General features: G+C 34.5%; 1 pseudogene; it reads left to right on the top strand.

Annotated features, from left to right (window-relative positions):
• The first annotated feature begins 17,434 nt into the window (after window positions 1–17,434).
• LOC149226441 (fumarate hydratase 1, mitochondrial pseudogene) lies at window positions 17,435–18,061 on the top strand (annotated as a pseudogene).
• Window positions 18,062–18,425: the final 364 nt, after the last annotated feature.

The raw sequence follows: 18,425 nt of genomic DNA on the forward strand, positions 1-18,425 counted from the left end.
CCCCCCCCCCCGCTTACTTCCTTCATTCCTCGCCGCCTTGCTTATTCGTCGTTTTTCTTTTCTATTTTCTTTGATCCTTACCTGAAACTTGGTTTTTGTTGGCTCACACAAGGTCTCTTGTGCCTGCCCTGGAGCAGGACCACTAGGGGACGACTGAATCCGACCCGAAACCCTAGTCCGCCATCACAGTTCTTCACTCTCCCTTCGGTGAATTTCTCCGATAAAAAGTAAGCATATTTTTTAATTATTATTAAAATACTAGTAAAAATGACAATCTTTTTGTATATATAAAACTGCGACCCAAGAAACTATACTTTCAAGTTTATAAAATCAATTTTTTTAATAGATATTTGAAAATAACATATAACAAGATGTTAAAATTATTTTTTGAATTTTTTTAAAATATATTTTAAATTTTTTATAATAAAATTTTTAAATATGATTATAATAACATCTTTTATATTATTCAAAATATAATATATAAAATTATTTGTTTAGAAATTCTAATTCTATTTATATATATATTTTTAAAGAGTTTTAGCATTTCATTTAACTTTACATATTTATTTAAAAAAGTTATTTATATTTTGTGAGTGATTAACCATAGTTTTTACCATTATTTACTATCAGTTGACTTATTTACAAATTTAGTATTTACTTTTTATAACAATATTTATATTTTCCGAACCCATTAAATAGGTTCACTATAGCTTTTACCAAAATTTATTGTCAGTTAGCTTTGTTACAAATTTAGCATTTATTTTTTATAATTAACATGTATGAAACTCAACTCATTTAATTGATATGTTTATATTCATTTTTTTTTATCTTTTTTCATTTGAGTACTTTTTTGGTTTTACCATATAATGAGACACATTAACATGCTTTTACCTATGTGCAAGATATTCACTCTCGAGCCTACATTTTTCTTTACAACAAACTATAACAAGTTTAACCGCAATTAATGGCTCTGGTAATTACTTTATCTTTGCATGCATGCTCTATAGAAATTTTCTCCTATAGTTATGAGATTTTGAAAATAAAATTCAATGCAATCGCGTATCCATCCAAATCTAATGATTAGAAAATAATTAAGCTATGCATTTAGCTTATAGACTTATATAGTTATTCAATCAACTAAAACATCCAATCAATATTTCTACTTCTAAAATAATTATCACTTCCATCATAAATTAATAAAATAGAACCAAAATTTCACCTAACCATAACCAAATGCCTAGGAAATAGTCTGTAACTGAGCACATTCCACCTAACCATGAACTTCCTTAAATAGTTTCCCCCCGATCTAAGAACTTCTTCCACTCAGGAATCAATATCTCCCCCATTGGTTCCCAGGTGGTTTATTTTATATATGTTCTTCCTGGCAGATTGGTTTAGCAGTGTCCTACTTTTAATGTCTATCGACCTTTTTTCCTAGGCCCTTTTTGTTCCAGTTTTTCTGAAAGAAGATACTTTTATTTTTCTTTAAAGCCCACTTTTCTCTCTTGTAGTGCTTTATTCCACCCCACTTAGTATTTCTCTCCCATTATGTTAATTTATTTTATTTCATTTTTCTTCTAGGGATTTTTAGGAGACTTTGTAGGGAAGGTCCATCATCTAGACCTGACCACCACAACTTTTTCTAAGTTGCCAAAAAATATTCTAAATTATTGTGCTCTTTCATAAATATTTCCAAGAAATTTATTTATTAACTGAAATAGTACTAAAATAATTACATCGTAACAAAAGTCACATCATGGCTCACATTGCCATTACATCCAATAACAAGTTAACGTCTAAAAATAAATTCTTAAAAATCAGAGACAAAAGTGATCCAAATTGGATCATTATATTGTTTCTCATCCATCCTGATGCATTTGGAGTGGAAAAAGTGGAGGAATCATCTCAGGGGACCATTTTTACCAGCGGGACCTAGATTGGCGAAATGGGGTCTAAAGCCTTCCGAGAGAATTTTGAGGCATCAAATGACGTTCTTTGGCAGTAAAAAATTGTCGCTTAATCAGCACACTTTTTCATGCTATTCTACACACATAAATATTTCCAACAATGCAAGAATCACGTCAATTGAACTCCGTATGAAAAATTTGTGTCACTCTTAAGAGTTGACGTAGTCAAACTTAACCACATCCAAGTTAAATGTTGGGTAAAACATCCTAGTGTGTGTTCATTTGGTTATTTTGGCTAAGGGGAAATTGGCAAAGGCAACAACAATGGCTTTGAAAATGGAAGAGGCATTAGTTGGATTTTTATTTATGAAAATAATGGAAATTAGGAGAAAAGGAAGGTGAAATATCATAGGTTGCATGTGAGGGGGAAATTGAAGGAAAATTTAAGAAAAATTAAGAAAATAAATACCTCAATGATAAAAAGGCTTCTAAGGATGAATTCACAACCTTTTTTTAGTTAAATTTTGGAGCCCTCTCTATTCTCTCTCTCTCTAATACTCTTGCACACTTAGACCATTCTTGGAGAACTCTAGCATTGGAGAAAATAAGGAAAAGGAAGGACAAGGGAACAAAGGGAAGCAAAGATCAAGCAAGGAATAATTGGATCAAGAGGCTACAGTGCAATTAGTTGCATGTGTCGACTTGCATGTATGATTTCCTTACTAGTTTTTGCATCCATGGCACTTGCATGTGTCTATTTGGTTCTCTTACTGTCACAGGCATGGGTTTTTCCAAATGTGATAGTGGTTTCAACCTCGTTTGTCCATTTTTAGATAGCCATGGTGTTATGAGGTTCTTCCATTTGGTTGAGCTAGATTGATGGATGGTTTTGGAATCGAGAGAGGTGGTCATAGTAAATTCCCAAGGGCCTAGGAATCCCTTTATTGGTAATGGCAAGATACACGGTAAAGGATGAGGGTGGAGACGAGAAAATTCCTCAAGGTATTGTTGAAGAAATTTGAAGGCATCCATGCTCGTTAGGGCCTAGTCATCCCTTAACCAATTTTGGTGGGATTGTGGTAAAGCGTGGTAGTGTATGTTTCTTATTTGGCCTAGGAATCCCTTGACCGGTGATGGTGGGATAAACGGTAAATCATGGTTGTATAGATAAGGGTTTTGGGCCTAGGAATCTGTTGAACGGTATTGTCAAGATACAAGGTAAATCATGAGGAAGCCCTGGTTGGTTTTGTTGTGAGCCTCAAATTCATGCTCAGAATATTGCATGGGGGTGATTAGATGAAATAATGATTTGGTTCAACCCAATCTATGGTCAGGTGGTAAGTGGAAGTCGTTGTATTGGTTGGTTTTTGCATATGTTAATAAGAGACCTCCTTTTCCTCTTGTATTTCATGAGTATTTATACTTATGATTATGTGGCTTTGATGGCTTTCCTATCACTAATAGTATTCTAGTTATATGCTAGTTATATGCATGGTCTTATGACATACTTGAGTTATGGATCTCATCTTGTTTTGGTTAGTAAATGAATTGTAAATGAACGCATTACCTAATCGATGATATTGTAGCTATTGTGAGAGGGAACCAAACGTTCTTGACGATTTTGAGATAATATGAGATCCCTATGTTCATATGCGTATTTATGACTTGTAGATTACATGTTCATGATGTGTTTGACAAAATTCCTATCATGGGTAGGATGGGTCAGGTTAGGTCCTAGTCAATTTTTTTCATTAAAGGCCTTACCTCCTTATTATTTATCATTTCTGAGAGTTTCATTAAGTTCTAGGCAGAGGCCTGATTCTTAGCCCTAAAAAAATGGCTCAGATCTCAGGGTTGCTGGCACATAATTGAGTGAAAACATCCACAGATGCTGCAATACAGGCTTAGGGGAGAAACTAAATGGTCTCAGCTACTATATTTCCTTTTCATGGGCGATAAAAATAGAGGATGTCAGTGTAAAAGAAAGCTATCTTAGGGGTTGGGCACTTGAAGTGGTTGGTTAGCTTCTGGGGGTCCTGAGCACCTAAGGGAGGTCAATAAGGTTTTGGTTTTCATTCCACTTCCTTAAGGTGACCTAGGAGATTGAGTCATATCATGGTAACTATTAACAACATACACTAGTACAAAATGGCTAATTACATACTAAAACTCTGAATAAAATTTACATATAAACAATCGTTTTTCAATCGAAGATCAAAACTAGCTAATTTATAGTATCTTATAACACAACCAACTTTTATTCATTTTTAGCTTAGTCATTAATTGGTTGTCTCAATTTTATTATCTAGTAGTATATTTTGCCATAAATTTGGTTATTAATTTTGTCATTGAATTAGTCATTAATTGCCACAACTAATGACCAAATACACAACAAAATTTACTACTATATGATAACTTGAGTAAACCAATTAATGACTAAAAAAATATGACCAAAATATTGGTTGCGTTATAAGATACTGTAAATTAGCTATTGATAGTCATAAATATGAAAATTTGAGTCATTGTTTGAAATCAATTAATGACCAAAAAAAAATGACTAAATTACGGTCGTGCTAGACAATACTGTAAATTAGCTACTAATAGTCATATGTATGCAAAATTTAGTCATCATTTGTAATCACAAATATACCATTTACATTAGTCATTTATCTTTTTTGGTAATTTAATATTCTTTATATGAATTATTTATTTAGTAGTTTATATTTATTTCATTTACTTTCATTAATAATCATTATCAATGACTAATTTAGTCATATATTCATTTTATTTTTGTTTATCATTAATCAATATAAATAATAATCTAGTAGTTTTAAATTGATTTTGTGTGTTCATTATTAATCAGCATAAATTAATTAGTATTATTTTGCGACTAAATTAAAAATAAAAATGACATACAACATGCATGTTCATCGAACATGAAAATGAAGAGTTACATATGTTTAGTTACAATACTCTATAATATCAAGTACAACTATAAATAATTTCAACCACACATATTATATTATATGAAATGTCAAGTATTACAATATGAGTTTCCAACTTAATATTGGTTGGACAACAATTTACACATGCAATATTGTTTCAATATCACTTCAAAACATTAGCATTGTGTTGCCAAAGTGTTGGACATGAATTCACCAACTCTGAAGACTTGACCATCAGTCTCTATGTGTGTGTCTCATGCGGAATATTATATTTAAGGGTATCACAAGACCGGTCCTCTTCTCTCTCTGTTTATGCATTTGTAACTCCATTTGTATTGTTCTCCTCTTTCTTCAATTCCTGCTTCTTACCATCATAATGAATTCTTATTCTAAAAATTAAAGAAGATACAATGCAGAGTATAAGACATGAAAGATGATGAACACTAGAATATAAATTAAAGTAGACTATAAAGGAATTTTATGATATATACCTTAACATAAACAATGTTAATGCCATTTTTATCCAAAAACACAAGAAACTCGAACAAGTTTTCTTTAGTTAGGCGATAGCACACCACTATGTGGCCAAATTACCTATATAAACAAAGAAAATAAAAAGTCAACATAGAAAAGAATAATTTGTAACTTAGTATTCAACCTTTAAGGAAATCTTAGACACAATCATGCCAACTAAGAACATGCTAAAAATCTTAGCCTGTAGATAACTATTGAAAACAAATAATCTGAGGTGGGATGTCTAATCCTTGTTATTTTATTCTCAACAACATTTCATTCTCTAACGCATGAACTTGGTCAAGTATATAGAGAGCCCGTGCTCAAATAAGAACATGAAAGTAGACTTTTCTAATAGTCATGAAAATATTTTAACACAAAATAAATAAAAGGATTTCAATCAATATCGTGTAATACTAATTTCATCTTCAAGATTTGGATGTTGTTTAAATATACACGATAGCAAGTATTTTCAATTTCATAGTTAAAAGACAAAAAAAAAATCAAATTGCAATCAAACAATAAAAAGGGGATATCATGGAATGGGCATTGCAATTATAAAAAAAAAAGTTACCTGTCCACCAATGTTTTCCATTCCTAAAACATTTTCTTTCCTAAAATAACCATGATGGGAAATAATCACAACATTAAAAACCATAGGAATATCTACTAGAAACATTTCCAAAATTGGTAGATCACGTTCCTGAAGTATCTCCAAAAACAAATAAATCATATCAAAGACATGATCTACATTGTCTCCCCATCCTTCTTCCAATTCCATTCCGTGTAACTTGCCCACACCAAAGTCAAGTAACAATCAAAACCAAGGCATTGACATTTGTTTTTATCTTTTATATCTGTAAAATATGAATCTGATTTGATTCAGAAACATATTAATTCATATTTAAAGCATTCCTGTCATGAGAAGGTACTAATCAAGTAGGACATCAAATAAATAGACCTTAATGAAGTACTCAAACGATTCCTACAATATCAATATTTTTCTTGCTATGATATCTTTGGTAGAAAAAAGAACTTATTTACAAAAGAAAAATCCATATATTAGTTGTGTTCAAACTCTGTATACGACATATTCTTAGGCAACTTTTTAAGATGTTCCTCCACCTTTACCAAAGGGGATTGTAGCTTGGTTAAACTCTATATCTTTTCATTGAACATCAATTTCTGCAAGATGAATGTCACACATTATTCTTTCTCATTTCTCAACATGCTACAAATGATAAATTTAAAGTCACATAAAACTAAGAGAAAACCCCTTTCTAACCAAAACAAGCAAACAAGCAGTACCTCTAATAAAACTTCACACATCATAAATTAATCTACCACATGATTAGACTAAAGGTGATATTATTTGAATCATCTTTAGGTCATACTTAATGGGATATTCATATTTTTACCGTGATGTAAATTTGGTTCTAGAAGAAATATATAAATCTAAGTTATTATTAGTGAAATTCAAGTATAATTCAGGAAAATAGCATTGCAAGGTAGTGGAGAGAGAAACATATTCATAATAAGGTTTCTCTATCTTAGTTTTAATTGAGTTGAGTTTTTATTTCAATATATAGTTTTCTCTAAATAAGTGAAATAGAAAGATGGGAATCGAGATAACCTTGTGAATTTTTAATCTACTCATCTTATATATTGGGTCAGTGGAATGCTCAATACAACTTTTCAACTTGTCACCCTATCTGGCCTTTATATGTTTTATCTTTTCCACGTGATACATTTTCCAAGGAAACCCACTAGGAACATCCCCTCATTCCAATGATGGTGCTGAGAATAAGATGGATTTTGTAGAAGCTAAAAGTTTTGTCATGTCAGTTACAGGAACAAATCCTGGGTGGAGACTCAAGAGGAACCAATTAAAAAACATATCATTTATATGTAATAATATTGATATCTAGAGAATAAAAAACCCCTTTTTCAAAAAAATGTTATGCTACTGGACATAAAAATATTTTATTCCAAGGCTTGCATAGTAGACTAAAGGTAAAATTCATACCTTGTCAATTCTAGGGGAAAGGGTTACAACATGATTCACTTTACCATCAATTTGTGTTGCGCATACTGCACCAAAGTGTTCAATCATATTCCACAAAGGGTGAATATGTGGATACATTTCTCCAACTAGATAAATCCTATTGAAAACCACTTTACAATTTTTGAAACCTTTTTTTGTTCAACTACAAGAAATTCCCAAACATCCACTTCATGCAACTAGTTGTTTGAGAAAAAATTATCGTCAATTTTCTCAATCACCTATGCTTGAATTGAAGGGTATATGTTTTAGGGAAGCAAACATACAATGAAAACTTGGGAAATATATCTGAATTCCAAATTTTCACAAACACACTATGTGTTATAGATTATTTTTTAGCATCTCACCACTAAAGAAGATGCCAGTGTTCCATCCTCTAGCTTCTCATCAACATCTACTTCTAACAGTTACAACCCTAGAAATCCAAATTGGCACCTACTACAGGGAAAATACATGTATTTATACATGGAAGTCTCTCAGTTTTAGGAACAATAACATATATCTTTAACCACCACTTTTGAAAGACAAAAATTAACAATTGTAAGGTCTTGATTGGACACTAAAAAATAATTGAAATGAACTTACCTTTTGACCACAATTAAATTATATCTATGATCAGGTCAAATCCTTCAGGAATCATTGATAATTACTACTACATATTCCATTCCAAAAACACCATCTAGATCTTTTATTTTAGGTAGTCTATCATTGATTAGGTGATCATGTCCTAAATGGAAAAAATTCTCAAATTTTGAATTGATCAGAATTGGTTGAAACTAGAATGACTAGATAGGTCTCATCGAAACGATCCTGTAGCTGTGAACGACAGTCAAATCTGACACCGTATGGAGGAGTTATCACATTTTGAAAATGCCCAATAAACTTCGAAATTTGAATTTTAAAAAAATTAAAAAAAATAATATTCCTTGGAATATTTCATTTTGGAGGTCCAATTGGGAGTTGACACGTGGCCTACTCGAAGGCCGCCACATGGCCCCAAGACTGAAGGTTTGTATGGAAAAATATGTTGGAACTCACAGGAATCGAACATGGGTCTTCGTGCTACCAACCCATAGGGCCGACGGGCCCGCCTGTGCATTGGAACTTAACATACAATGAGCACAATACATATTTAAGTTTTGTCAAGGTTTCATTTGGGCAGAAAAGGGGCCATCCCCTAAGCGACAACCCCCTTATTCATATAACCCTGGCACGGAAACCAAGACCTAAACCCAGGCAGATAGACATTAACCCCGACGATTAAGGGTTTAACTGGTCAAATGCGCGCCCGAAGCCAATGGTCACGGTCAGTTAACTGGCAGTTTAGTTGGCGGAGCATGCCAAAACTGGCAGAGGTGGCCAATTTTTCGAAGCTAACTGCAGTTTCACCAAATTTGGTGGAGTTTTTCTAGGTGAAACTGGACAAAACTTCAGGAGGTCATAACTTTGGCTAGGAAAGTCCTTTTAGAGGAAAAAAAATTGATTTTGGGTATTCTGAGAATTCTAGAGCCATTGGGATAGGTTTCACAGCTAGCAGAGGTCATCTTCAAGTACTTTTGTAGCGAAGAAGTTCTAGGAACCACTAGGGTCTAGGCAATGTGGAGTTGTATTAGGTTGTGTGTATCCATTGGAGGTGAAACAAAAGTCATTTTTGACTATTTCTTGTGTTCTAAATTCATTTTCACAGTTGGTTTTTCTTGTTTAGGCTTTTGATTCACTGTATACCCATTTTGAGCATCTAATCAAAGCAAGGACATGCCCATTTGGGAGCCTTGGACCTAGCAGATGTAGCCCAGGAGGGGTGAACTACTTCATCAGTTGCTGTGTTATATGTGGTGAACTTTTCTTGCTATGTTTTTCAGATCTGATATGTTAAACAGGAAAATGAAATAACCCTCCTTCACACTAACGACTTAGAAAATTAACCAAAAACACTTTGTTTCATTTGCCAAACATCTATAACAGTTTGCACCTGTAATTTAATGGAAATGAATACCTTGCATAGAAAAAACAATTAATTTCATTTTCAGATCAAGTTGTTATCAGAGCTCAGTTGCTATTTCTATGAATCTGTGAGCAATAATATAAACTATAGACAGAGTCTGAAGCAAGCCAGGAAGCCTTCGAAACATTTTTGTTATACAATTGTGAAGTAGATAAAAGCTCCTTCAGTCAATCTTTGGTTTAGTTTATATTTTGAGTATTAGTTTTGTGCAAAGATATTTTGACTGTCTTGCAAGTTTTGATGCTTACCAAGCTTAAGCTTCAGAGAGGGAAAGGACAATTGGTTAGAGCAAAAGTTAATCCTCAACCAAGGAGGGCTAGGGCGCCATTATCTCCATCTTCTAATTCACCCTCAATAGCCTTGGAAGAAGCTTCAAGTATGTCTAGAAAGGAAGGAGAAGTCCCTATAGACATGGATCCAAGAAAAGAAGAACAAGTATTGAGAAAAGATTTTTTGGACATGATTGAGATGGTCAGAATATTATACCAAGAAAGGAATGATAGGTTGGTTGGAGAAGGGTCTAAACTTCAGAAAGAAGGAGAGGGCTCTTCAGGAGGAAATAAAGGTGATGATAACTCCAAGAAAGGACGTGGAGGAAATGGTGATCCACCATCTCAATCATCATCCTCTTCCTCAATGTCATCATCCTCTACTTTGGTAAATCAACCTCATAAGCCTAAAACTCCTGCAGAAAGTCCATTTTTAAAGCTAGATGTTAAATTTGAATTACCATGTTTAATGGTGAATTCAATGCAGAGAAACTTGACAACTGGATAAGACAGTTGGAAGTTTATTTAAGGATTCGAAACTTACATGATAACAACACCATGATTTAGTTAGCCTCTTTAAGAATGGATGGAGCAGCATTGGTATGGTGGGAAGTCAAGACCAAGGATGAAACTAAGAAACATGGTAAGATTACTCTAACATTGGCTGAATTTATTTCCGCACTTAAGAAGAAATTTTATCCTCTTGCTCATTTACAAAAGGCTATAATGAACTAGCAAAATTTTAGACAACTAAAGGGACAAAATGTTCAAGACTACACCCAAAAGTTTAGGAGAAGAGCACTCTTATTAGGAGTAGACTTACAAAGTTGAGACACTCTACTGAAATATATAGGTGGTTTGCACAGCTACCTTAAACATACTATCCTTATGTTCAATCCTACTAGTCTAAATGAAGTTTTTGTACAAGCTATGCATTTAGAGGCTAGAGGGAAAAACACTTTTGATGAGGGTAGAAACAAGCTTTTTAAGGGGACAAACAAAGAGAAAACCTCTAAGGGAAAAGGAAAAAAGAATGCATCTGTCAAACAGGAGGGTGATAAAGTGATATGTAAACACTATTCAAAAGAAGGCCATGAAGAGAAAAACTGTTGGAAACTTTATCCTAACAAAAGAAATCAGTTCCACAAAAACAAGGGAAAGAAGAAAACTACAACTACACCTCAAGATTTAGGTGATGATTCAGGGGATGAAACCAAAATTGCAGCCATGGGTTTGAAAAGCTTAAAGGGAAAGGAAACTAAAACTAAAGCAAGCACTAGTACTTAAAACTGTCATGTACAAGCTCCTAATGAGGAAGAAAGAATTGAATTGTTCCATGTGAGGGTAGTCTCAAAACATACTAAAATTGACACACTATTTTACAGTGGGTCACAAGCAAATCTTATATCAGAAGACTTGGTCAAACAGCTAAAACTTGAGACAATTTCACATCCAAAGCCTTATCCACTTGGGTGGATATGCAAGGATGCAATTTGACAAGTCTCAAAGAAGTGCATCTTGTGCTTTTCCATAACAGCTCATTATGTTCATTGGGCTGAACTGGATGTAGTACAGCTTGACATTATAAGTGTTGTGTTGGCTAGTCCATATTTATTTGACAGAAAGGTAATCTTCCATCGCCATGAGAATAAGTAACACTTGTTCAAGGATGGAAAAGAGCACATTGTGAGAGCAGATAAGAAGAAGCTAGAAACTTCTTTAGTCCATGCAGGGCAATTGAAAAGGCTAGTTAATGCAAGTCAAAATCTGACTTATTTGATGCTTAAACAACAAGATTTTGTACAATTTCCTTTTCATATTATTTCTGATATAAATGATGATATGTTTCAATCTAATAACATTTCGTCTTTCAAAGAAGATGATGAAAGGTTGCACAAGATACCTTTGGTGTCAATCGGTGCAGAGAATGAAGTGTCAGTGCAAAGCAGTGCAAGATTCCATGAGAAGGAAAGGCATGCAAGAAAAGGGGGCACACAGTTCAGCATGGGTCAATGTTGGATTCAGAATGGCAAGAAAACTTGGGCAGGATTTGGCACAAGTACAGGGCTCATTCAGCAAAAATTCACCATGTGAACAGTTGGCAAGGTGAACTTTATTCTAAGTCTTCTTTGAAGTTTGACCATTGTAGAAAAAGTATGCTTTCTGCAAAATATAGTTTTTGTTCTCAAAATTTCAAGAATTTACATCATGACTCAGTCAATTTTAGCAATGGTCGGTTAATGAATTCAAGGGAAAATTTATCTTTTCATGAGAAGCTCAATTTGATGACATCGGGAAGATTTCAGTTATTCAAGGTTGGAAGAGTGGAGAATCAGTCTCCTCATCTCCATTTTCGATAATCAGAGAGCTTTTGCGGTCCAAAAGCTTCCCATCTGGGAGGTGTGATCAGCTGATCATGTCCTAAGTGGAAAAAATGCTCAAATTTTTAATTTCTTAGAATTGGTTGAAACTAGAACAACTAGATAGGCCTCGTCAAAACGATCCTATAGAAGTGAACAACACTCAAATCTAACACCTTATGGAGGAGTTATCGCATTTTGAAAATTCCCAATAAACTGCAAAATTTGAATTTAAAAAAAAAAAATTTAAAAAAAAAAATAAAAATTAAAGAATATTCCTTGGAATATTTCCCAAAATATTCTTGAGAATATTTTGTTTTGGAGGTTCAATTGGGAGCTGACACGTGGCCTGCCCGGAGGCCACCACGTGGCCCCAAGACCAAAGGTTTGTATGGCAAAATATGTTGGATCTCACAAGAATCAAACACGGGTCTCCCCGCTACTAGCCCACAAGCCCAACGGGCCCACCTGCACATTGGAACTTAACATATAATGGGTGCAATACATATTTAAGTTTCGACAAGGTTTCATTTGGGTGGAAAAGGGGCTAGCCCCCTTATTCATATAACCCTGGCGCGGGAACGAAGACCTAAACCCTAGCGGATAGACATTAACCCCGACGGTTAAGGGTTTAACTGGTCACATGTGCACTCGAAGCCAATTGTCGCAGTTAGTTAAATGGTAGTTTAGTTGGTAGAGTGTGCCAAATCTGGCGGAGGTGGCCAATTTGTTAGAGATAGCTACAGTTTCACCAAATTTGGTGGAGTTTTTCGAAGTGAAACTGGACAAAACTTCAGGAGGTCATAACTTTGTCTAGGAAAGTCCTTTTAGAGCAAATTTGTGTTTCATTTTGGGTATTTTGAGCATTCCAGAGTCATTGGGATAGGTTTCATAGCCAGCAGAGGTCATCTTCAGGTACTTTTGTAGTGAAGAAGTTCCAGGAGCCATCAGGGCCTAGGCAGTCTCGGAGCTGTATTAGGTTGTGTGTATCCATTGGAGGTGAAAAAAAGTCATCTTTTATTGTTTCTTGTTAACTGAATTCATTTTCACAGCTTGTTTTTCCTATTTAGGATTTTTATTCACTGTATAACCATTTTGAGCATCTAATCAAAGCAAGGAAATGCCCATTTGGGAGCCTTGGAACCAGTAGATGTAGCCCAGGAGGGGTGAACTGCTTCATGAGTTGCTGTGTTATATGTGGTGAACTTTTCTTGCTATGTTTTTTAGATCTGATATGTTAAACAGGAAAATGAAATAACCGTCCTTCACACTAACAGCTCAGAAAATTAACCAAAAACACTTTGTTTCATTTGCCAGACATCTGTAACAGTTTGCACCTATAATTTAATGGAAATGAATACCTTGCACAACAAAAACAAGTAGTTTCATTTTCAAATCAATCATCCATATAGATCGGCCTCATCACCCTTCGAAATAACACACCCTACAAATAAAGTTTATGTGTGATCAAGTATTTTGGCCATCTCTGTGGCATAAACTTTGTTGCCTATTGTATAAACATGTAGTTCATACAACTTGCTTTCCTACAACATAAAATATCAAAGAAAACAATTGAAGAGTATGTCTCTTGTTTGAAAGTCTAGGTATCTGTTACGTATATGTGTTTTTTAATTACAAGGAGATCTCCTGTATTTATTATACACTGGGAGGAGTCCAACATTTAAGACAGATGGATGGTAGTTCACCTACTATTCAGTAACAAGTCAAATATGCACAATGATTAGATCACTGACCTGAGTAAACTTAATTAGATGGTGTATGTACACCAACATAAATCCATTTCCAAACTGATCAGCCCATTACCTAATAATAGAATACTTACCAAGCATAGTGGTGAAATGGAAGAAAAATAAAATAAAATAAACAAAGGGAAATGGAAGAGCTTACCATCTTGTGTGACAAGAAGATAGTCCGAAGCACTGAGGTTGATGAACCAATCCCAGTCATTACATTGTCTTAGGAGAATTTCCACATCTTGCAGAGTATAAGCAACCATAGTCGGACCTTTGTATGTTACCAAATTGGCCTTTCCCACTACCTGAACATTCTTTATTTTGGAAAATGTAGGGTCTGATTTCACATACATGGCCACTTCAAGCCTTTCCCTTGGAGGTGCCTCAAGGTCTAAATGTAAAAGATAATGGTTTAGAGGATGGTAGAGAGTCTGTAATGTTCTTCTCATTCTTTGACTATCTCCCTTGGTTCCTGAGATCAAATAAGCTAATCTCGGAAGTTTAGGCTGACCTGAATGAGCATGTTGATCCAAGTTAGCTTCCACAAAATACCCACCTAAGCCATCCCTTTGCTTCACTGAAGAGTTGATCCCCTGAGTGGATAAGCCAAACCTAATTGTTGCTATATAAATGAGAATCATGGATACCATAGAGTTAGCAACCATAGGAGCTAGCCATTTTCTATCTGTGACAGCCTTGTGTAAGTGAAGGTTTCTCCTCATCTTCTCAGTCAACTGAGAATTTTGAGGGACATAATTTTTTAATAGAAACCATTTGATAATGGGCCAAAGCTTTCAGATCCTAAAGTAAACTCCATAGATGAAACAGTTGAGAATTGAACAGGTATGGTCCTACTCCTTGTGATGTTAGACTGGTGTCAACTATTGTAAATGCCAAGGATGAAACTTGTGTGTTAAATCTAGGTTAAAGATCGGAACATGGATGATGTGCATGCCCATTTTCTTCATCTTCATTCTCAGAAGCCTGGAGACATTCTGGCTTCACTTCAACCCCAGTTATTTCATGTGTGTCTAGTTCAAGCAGTCTTGGATCTGAGGCTACCCTGCTTAACACCTCACTAACAGAATCAAAAAAATGAATTCCTTTCGTTAGATCTCTTCTTGAAAACTTATGTACACCAGGGATCAGAAAAACTAAAGGCTGCCTCAATCCAAAGACAACCTTGTCAAGTTTCTCAAAATTCCATCCCCTTGCTAAGAGACGAGGCCACACTGCCTCCCAAAATAAGTCATCTACTCAAGCTTTGCTAAGCCTAATACCTCTCGTTAGGAACTTAATAACCTCTTCAGTAGAAAGGGTGAAACATGCCCTACCCATAGGAATTTCATGATGATAAGAGATAACTCAGCTTGTCTGTGCTGGCTCTGTGAGAACTAAAGTAAGATCTTCCTTTCCTTTTCTAATTCCCATAGCTTGAACAAGTACATTTGGTCCTACTAATGTTTTTAGACTTGTAAAAAACTCTTCCATAGAAACTCTTCCATCTTTAAATGCCTTTGTTACTCGTTTATCATAAAATTATGTTATGCCCTATACTTATAAGAACATTCAAACTATCATAACAAGAGTAAAGATAAAAAATTCATAACCAGAAGATTTTTATTCTGAAATATGCTTCATAATTCTATTGAGTTAAAAAATAAATTAATTTTCAAACATATTATGAAAAAAATACGAGTGATAGATTGTCACCACAAACAATGATCAAGGGATAAAATGCTAAAACACTCAGCCCAAAATCTAAAACCAGATTCCCACGAATAAAAAATCCCCATGAGACAAAACAGGGGAGATACCAATGAGCTTCCCTTTACAAATCCCCGGGATTTCATACAAGGAAGAAACCTAATCCTGGCAAGAGTAAACAAAAGCATCCCTTTACAACTTCTTGGGCAACATATAAGGGAGTAGCATGTTCCTTAACAAGGAAGACACTTAACTATTTAACATAAAAAACCCTTAGAGTTCTTATCCTAGATCTCAAAAACCGATGGTTGTTACTTGAAGAATTGAGTTCACTTTTGTGAATGCTATTGTTATGAATATAAATTACATAGATTAAAGTGAATATAAATAATGTAAATAATCAAATAATCAAATATTGATTATGTTAAATAATCATTAAATTAAGTGAAAAGGCATGTCTAAAAGACATGCCCAGTCATGAGAGGACACCTTCTTAGGTATATATACGGGTATTCATTGTAACATTCAACATCCTTGTACAATTTTATATATAATAAATTATTATTACAAAATACCTTTTGTGTATTTCTACATTAAAGATGACAATCTACAGTTTTGTTGCTTCAGTGGTATGAGAGCCATGTCACACAATATAACCATGTGAATTTTGAACATTGTTCGCAGCATAATATGCCATTATGTTCACATCCTAAATTCATGGAGCAATTTAGTAAAATTCAAGACGTATTTCAACTATTCGAAAAATCATGTGTAGAAGTAAAATCATGTCTAAAGGAAACCCATAATAAGGAAGATGATAGTGATAGTGAAGAAACAAAATAAGGTGAAGTAGGGGAAGAAGATTTTGACCAGAATGATGATAATGAAAATGAAGATGTTGTAGAAAATGATCAAGATAATGATTCTAATGAAGCTGATATAAATCAAGATGAGAATTATCTTGAGAAACAAGGAGATGTTCAATATCATAGCAATGAATAAGATGTCATCAATGAAAAACTGTCATCTGTGTCTTTGGAGAAAGAACAAGCTATTGTAGATATTAAGAAAGAAAAGCAAGATCCAACTATGCCCAAAGAAGATGTTGGCCATGAAATATTGTCATCCATGACCTTGGATCAAGAGTAGGTTGTTGTAGATATTGACAATGAAAGGATATTATATTTTTCCTTCTTGAATGAAAATTTCAATGAAATTATGCCATTAGTTGCTCTTGAGCAAAAGCAAGTTTTTGAAGATGTGAATATTACTGATTGTGATTCTGATAATAAAAGGGAAGTGAAAATGGCTAATCCTGATAAAGGATATTCAAGTGCAGAGGAATCTCAACTTACTGGTTCTCACAGACAGGTAGAGTTGTTATTTTTGAGTTAGACTTCATTATCTACCTCAATAGCTCCTTTAGTGGTAGCCCTACAAAAGATAGTTAAAGTTGTTGATGGAGGGGCTAATTCTGAGCTAGCTATAGAAACAGTTCTGCATTCTTCATTTCCAGACCCTGATTCTGCTACCCATCCTTGTGGTTCATTTAGCAATCCCACAAAATGTGAAAAGATACTATTGCCAAAGAAGTCATCAGGAAGCATGGTTAATGTTGTGGACACTCCCTCCTTAAGGATATCAAGAGTTTCAGCATCTGTAGATGAGATCACTGAAAGGGATATTTCTAGGGGAACCTCAGAACCTTTACAAGGCTCATAATCTGTGAGTGAATTGATCATTGTTTATATGTCTTCATATTTGGGGAGATCTAATGAGGGTTCTGAAGGAAAAAACATAAAATTCTAGGGCAGTTACAAAGTTTTCTACAAAGGGTGGTGGTGTAGTAAAGAAAACAATAGTGGGAATGAACTCAAAATTCGTACTAAGCTTGCGGTAGTTTCTTTATACAATGGAAGATAAGAGCAATGAATTTAATGATATGGTGAAAATTGGGCATACACATACCCAAGACGCAACACCTCTAACTCTTGGTCAAGATTTTAATGGTTATTCTAACCATGTGAAACACATCATAGAACATGTTAAAATCGATTACCTCAATACTAAAAAAGGGTTTGACATTAAAATTGCTTCAATTGTTGCTAAAGAAACACAACTACCATTTATAATAGTTGAGAAGAAGTTTGAAGCTTTTGCAGCACATGATGTTTTCGTTGAAACTAGTGAAGTTGTGAATGCTATATCATTTTCTCTAATGAAGATAGAAAATGATATACATTTCCTCAGAAGTGGGCCTCGTTGTAGACTAGGTGAATTTCTATTACCTGAAAATGAACTTGGCAGCGGCATCATGCCTAGAAAGCTGAACCCTACTCAATGTGAGGCTTTGACAATGGTTTGTGCTCAAGTTATGGGAAACCAAGATGCAATTACAGTAGGGGGTTCAAATGGTAATTTTGTTAATATTTTTAAGCCATTGGTCACAAGTGCTCTACTTCGTTCTTTAACATTGCTAGGATATATTGTAGCTTCATTTGAAAAAAATTGTGAAAGGGAAATTCAGGCCAACCGTTGAAGTTTTGGCATCAGACTATCCACCATCATAGCAGGTTTGAACAATCTGCCAAACTATCCTACGGGACCATTGAAGCTTGCTCCATAGAACAACAACTGGTCTCCATTGTCTTCGAACATGCGGCATTCGCTACAGGATCTTACTCCAGACGAATCAAACATTACAGTGGACGACTTCAAACACTGCCACGTTTTATAGACATTGTCATCGTTGATACTTTTTCTTGTCTTCATTGGCCTCAACATAAATTCTTTGTCAGCTGGGTGTCACCATACATCGCATCTCCTCTCGATTGGTATGGCATAAACTTGGTTGTTATATATGCATAAAATTTGGTCAACATATGACATCGTAATTAATATAA

This window comes from Pinus tabuliformis, chromosome J, assembly GCF_031772625.1.
Source record: "Pinus tabuliformis cultivar Carrire ecotype Pingquan chromosome J, CPIR1, whole genome shotgun sequence".
NCBI classification, from domain to species: Eukaryota; Viridiplantae; Streptophyta; class Pinopsida; order Pinales; family Pinaceae; genus Pinus; species Pinus tabuliformis.